This window comes from Chanos chanos, chromosome 8 (genome assembly GCF_902362185.1).
Source record: "Chanos chanos chromosome 8, fChaCha1.1, whole genome shotgun sequence".
NCBI lineage: Eukaryota > Metazoa > Chordata > Actinopteri > Gonorynchiformes > Chanidae > Chanos > Chanos chanos.
The window spans coordinates 32,033,688-32,040,139 of NC_044502.1; positions in this window are offsets into that span (position 1 = coordinate 32,033,688).

Below are 6,452 nucleotides of genomic sequence, written 5' to 3' on the forward strand. Positions count from 1 at the left end.
TGTGAGAGAAAAAAATAAATCCCGAAAACAATCTCCGTTGACATATGCTTGCTTTTGTCAAGAGAGAATCCGAACAGGAGTGAACAACGCTCCAACACGTGCGACCCTTTTTCACTACTCAGTCCAGCCCCCAAACGTCCATGAGTAAGCAGAAGTCACAAAACAGTCGGCTCCGTTTTCCTTAAAGAGACATTCGAATAGAATTCATGCAAGTGAGTGCGCAAAAGTTCGAAGCCAAACCCACCACTTGGTTTGCTCATATACTGTTAGGTCATAAAATGAATGAGTTTGTTTTCACAGATATATGGCTGTCACAGGTTAAATGTGTAGGTGCCCTCAGCTCTCTGAGTAAGTGAAGTAATAGTAAAACTATTTGCTTCTGAGTAGGCTACACTAACCTTTTTTGCTCCCTGAATTGAATGTTAAGATTCATAATGTGGTTTGTGATATTTGTTTAGGAAATCAGTCTAAGTCAGTTTTCATTGCACTGGTTTCTATATGCTCTGGTTTCGCTTAGTGTCACAGGAAAGGATCTGTGTAGGGTGGCCAACAAAGGAATATTAAAATTGATGAAGGCAGAAATTTTCTGTTCAGCTGTCAACTCTTACTATCATGTTGTTTTCATAGGAACACTGGTAAAATGGGTAAAAAGAGAAAATTTTGTGAATATTCTTTGTATTTTCTTCTGCAACTGCTCCTTTTTCAAAGTGTGTGTGTGTGTGTGTGTGTGAGTGAGTGTGTGTCTCCTAGTTCTCTCTCTCTGTCTTCTGCTTTATGTTCAAAAAGAGAAATGCATACTTTTTGGGAAGATACCTGAAAATTATTCTAAATCCCTCTCCATTACTCCAAAGCAAATATCTGGATAACTATGTTATGCTAACATTATTGTGATATAAATAACAGAACTTTCAGTTATTTCCATCTTTATCTGCCTCTGACTGTAATGCAAAACATAGTATCAAGATGTACCCCTAAAAAACGCTCTCTGCATCCTCAACTCTCTCTAACCTGCTCTTGCTATATCAGCGAAAATGTAGGTTATTTTTGTGGAGCGGCAATAGGAGGACAGACTTTTTACTTTGCAATGCATGGACTAGTAGTTTGTCACTAATTCAGAGGTTAAATATTGCACAGACTCTATTGCACAGATTTTTTGGTTTTGACCCTGGACTGGACTTTATCTTTGAGATTGTTATTTGACATTCATTGGGTACCATCTGGTCTTTAGCCTGTAATCAATCATATAGCCGGAAAACGTGCTGGCTTTTAAATAACCTGCTCTGCCAGGGTCAGCCTATGGGTCCCAAAATAATGTGCTGAACACATACCAGAAGTTTTCCAGCACCTCTTAAACGTTTATAGGAGTCAAGAGGGTCCCTACCCTGTGGAAAATGTCCTTCATTGTTTCAGATTGCAAGGAGAGCTGCCCTGGCTTCTCAGCTCCACGTGTAAGTGGCACTGATGTGGCATCGTGAAGACACTGAAGAGGCTGATTCTGCAGCACTTTGGGTCTCTGGTGAAGGTCAGCCTACATCCTCAGCAGTTTGCCTTCCACACACACGTGGGAGTGGATGACACCATTATCTACCCGCTCCAAAGGGTGTATTCCCACTCCGAGAGTCCAGCAAACTCTGAGAATCATGAACTCACAGGCAGGCACCAGTATGTCTGCTTGTAAGGAAAAGTGATAGAGAGTAACACTAGAACAGTACGGTCTGCTTTTCTATCTGTGCTCTACACATCAGACTTTAGCTACAACTCTGAGTCTTGCCATCTCCAGAAGTCCTCTGATAACTGTTCCATTGGGGTTGTATCAGTGAGTACAATGAGGAGGAGTACAAAGTCTGGTGAAGAACTTCATCGAACATTACAACAACCTGCAGCTCAATGTCAAACACCACCTTAAGGAGCTGATGATGGACTTTCGACAGAGCAAGAAACCAGGTGCACCTGTCACCATTAAGTGTGAGCAGATATACACAGACCAGTTTCTGGATGTGCATTCGAACATCGTGCTGGACTCATCACACAATACTTAGGCAGTACATGGGAAAGGACAGAACAGACTGTAGGATACAAAGGCATTGCTTCACCTAGAATGCCAACACTCACCATTTGTGAGAAAATTTGCGACTGCGACAGCAATCAGTAGTGAACAGGTCAGTGCCCACACTCAATTGAATCTTCATAGGTCGGCCCAAGGCAAAGGTGGGGCTTACCGTCCTCAATAGCTTTCAAAAAGGAATCTCCATTGTCACAGCATGACAATATCATGGGCCATCAGATAATATTCAACTGACCAAATGCTTAACTGGCATCTACATGGCCAAGTTGTTCAAATTTAATCTGGATCGGAATGATCTGGATTTGGAAATCCCATGTTTTGCTGTTCAGGATCAGGTAATACATTTTACTTTTGTGCCAGTTTTTCAAAGCAGCATTCGATGGATCACCCCAATCCAGATACAAACTTTTCAAGATTACAAAATCCGAATTACCAGTGCTCTAAATGAGACAACATATAATAATGTAGGCTCCTAACTATGTAAAGAACAACGGGTAGAATAGCCAGTGTGGTTATCACTTCATCTGAAGAGACAGAAAACAGCACAATAAAGCAATACAAACATCCCCCTCCATTTTCAACATCCTTTTAAACAGTTCGACCCCTCACCTGACCCACGAATAAATAAAAACAAACAAATGTACATTATTTTACGAATACATTGTGGATATTTTGAACATGTGTTTTAAAAGGCTAAATATCCAATAGTTAACAAAATAAAGAATGAGGGACAGACCGGACATGTAATGAGGGATGCAATTGTTAGAAATGACTTTTGACTGGTTTATCTCTGATGACTGTGTCATTGTAATTAATATACAGTGATAAATGACAGTTAAAATTAAATATATTATTTTTGCTTGATATTGACAGTTGTTTGGGGGATTATTTTATGGGAACAAAATCCCCTCCTCCCTTTTTTCTTTTTAACTTTATTGTACTGAAAGGCATAGGTTGGTAGCCTAGTATCTGCTTTATCAATGCAATGGCTAAACAAATCAAGTGCTTAATATAAATAAATTTATATATACTACATGATACAAATGTATTATTTGAACAATTTTAAAGTTTTATTACACTTTCCTGAAATCCATCCTGAATCCACCCCTCTTCTGGGATCAGGATAATCCTGATTTTCTGGATCCAAGATATCCCAATCCTACCAAAAAGTTTTGAACAACACATACTGAAGGTTTGATACAAATCAAAACCAAGATCTGCAAGTAAAATACACGACAGACATACTATTATGTGTCTGGTAAAGTTAATCAGAGGTTTTCCACGTTGTAAACAGTTTAAAAGATTCATTGTTTATTCTGTTATAAATGTAAGGATTCTAAGGGGAATGGTGATGAACAGTGGCAACAGCTAACTATACACTCTCACAGTTAACCTAGATAAAAGATGAAGAACAACAATCCATTTTTGCATACTGCAGAACGTTTGTCTGCTTCAAAACTGCACCAAGGCGCCTGATTCTGCACCGATCTCAGACACCATCCAAACAAGTCGGCTAAAACTCCAGAAAGAGGACTTCTTGCAGGCTTCAGTTTTCGTGAATCTTGGGACCGGAAGTCAATGCGTCTCATCAACCTCCAACATCTCGATTCCAGAGATGGAGACAATTATTTTCTAACAGAGAAGCTCAAGACCGTAATGCCATCAGCCAGAGTGCAAGATAACCTGCCCTTTCATGTTATATCATTAAAATTCATTTAAAACTTCACCTGGGTGACATTGTTTCTCTTATGTCATATCAGCTCTACAAACTCTAAGAATTGACCTCCTTCTGTAAATATCTGATTCAGTTTTCCGTAAGGATTGGTGTCCCGTAATTATAAAAACCTTCAACTACCAGCACCTCTCTAGCTTCACAGGGCTGTTCTTCATGAGGAGGCTAAAGGATTTTTGATGTGTGCAACAGGCTGCTGCTGATGTTTTAGCAGTTGGTAGTACCCAGTGCACTTTTGTTTGCCTCCCCAGCAGGCCATGGCAAAGTTAAGACTGTTGAGGCTGGCAGACTGAAGGAACTGGTGAGGAAAGGCAGCTCTGTTGGACTACAACTGGGTAGTCTGAAAGAGGTTGCCAAGAGGAGGATGAGGACAAAGATCAGCTCCATCCTGGATAACCCCTCCCATTCTCTTTATGAAGAGCTGAGGCAGCACAGGAGCAGTTTTAGCCTTTAGCTCATCCCTCAAAGGTACATGAAGGAGTGCTTCAGCTGTTCCCTTGTGCCAACAGCCATCAGACTGTTCAACACAGCCTGTTACTATACCCCAGCCTCAATCAGTTGTAATATAATATAATATAATATAATGTAATATAATATAGTATCAATGTTGATACCTGATACCTGAATACATGGGCATTTTATTACATGTGAGGTATTCTATTTATTGTAATTTTCTTAAATTTGAAATTATTATTATTACTATTATTGTTGTTGGTGTTGTTGTTGTTGTTACTACTACTGATAACTTTATTACATGTTTACTTGTGTGCTTTCTCTTTTCTACACAGGTTTATTTGTTTTTCACTTTAGTCTCACAGCAACAGTTTGACAGTGGACTAATAAAGACTAGTCTAATCTAATCTAATATATATTAGAACATACATTCAACAGTGTTTAAGACATTGACATATAATGAGCACATCCAACAACTATGATTAAAACTGAAACTATCAATAATACTTGGAGGTTAAAGTGTATAATGTGCAAGAGGAAAGTGTACAAGAGTGCAATATTCTGTATTATCAGTAGGGGACAGGAGAGTAGCTTTAAAGACTCTAAAAACTGTCTAGGTTAAGATGCTTTGTAAGTAAAACTGCTGAGTACTAGTCTGTGAGACTGTTCAACACTGATATTGAGTACAAGCATTCATGTAAAGTTATCCAAATTAATTTGCAACATACCCAGTAATGTTAAGAGTGACACAACACAACACAAACAGATAAACAAATATAGTTTGAAATAAAACGAAAACTGAAACATTTAGTGTTGGACTGGGAATTGTGATGGATATTTGAAAGATGCAAACATGACAGACAAATGTAGCGTTTGGATTTTACAATTACTGTATCATCACTTCACCATCACAAGTCATTTGGCAGATTTTGGTTTTTTTTTCCATTTATACATCTCAACTGTGACTGCATCATATTTAAGACTAGAGTTTTGATTTTGTGTGTGTGTGTGTGGAGGGAGGGGGGCTTTTTTTTTACTATTTAAATTGTCATATTCAAAAGTTGTTTCATGAATTCAATGATAATTGACTCATAACTGGTCCGGCAAACTTACCTGCAAGGTGGACTCAAACCTGGATCAGGACATAAAACATTAACACTCTTAAGACGTTAAATACAAAGTGCAAAAATCGAACAAAGCACAAATTCTCAGTCCAGTAGCTCAGAGTCAGAGGTCTCAGTAGATAAGATACATGATGGAGTGAAACAATCGAACAGACAGATGAACTTGTCCTGTCCCCTCTGATGATCGATATATCAGTATAAAATACACAGATTTTACCCCATGTATACAAACAGACCTTTCATGAATGATTCACACTAAAATAAAATGAACAAAAAGAATCAAAGATTAAACAAGTCTTGCATTGTACATTAATTTGCAAAATCATGGGAAAATCCAATTATGCTTCTAGTCAATTAACCGTAATTCAACTTCTCAAAATATAAATTAATTTACAAAAAACATTCACTGCAGCAATTACTGTAATTCTGTACCCTGCCATCAAAAGGACAACAAAAATAAACCCTTTTCTATGAAAATTTGAGACATTATGGTGAAAAATGTAAACATGATCATTCGTTCACACAAAGTCACAACTTGTGGATCAATCTTCGCTTCAAACAATACACTTACGCTAATATTCAAATCCAGATAGAGAAACGAAACATTTGCAAGCTACTGTGTGGTCAGGTGATCAGTTATTGCTTGTTTTGGAAACATGCTTAGAATCATTTTCTTGCTGTAAGATCCAGTAGCAGCCAAGTCTCAGCCTCCTGGCTGAAGGGATGTCATGGACTCCAGTTCCGATATCCACTCCACTCCTGGAAGGAAATATAAATAACCCGCATATTAGTTTCACTTGTTTTGTCTCTATTTATGGCCTGCCTGTTTCTCCCTGTCTTTGTTAGATATTGTTGTTTCTCTTCCTGTTTGTGCGTCGCTAGTTTCAACCTGTTCCCGTCAACCCACCTTGATTAACAATTGAACGATTCACCGAATAACTGACATCAATCGCGTAGCCTAAATAGAGTAAATGATTCCCAATGTCATTTCGTGATAGTATTATTTCTCCAACTGAACTGTGTTGCATTTGTTAAAACCACACGTTCTTGTCATTTGTGGATACTTGTACTTTTCGCT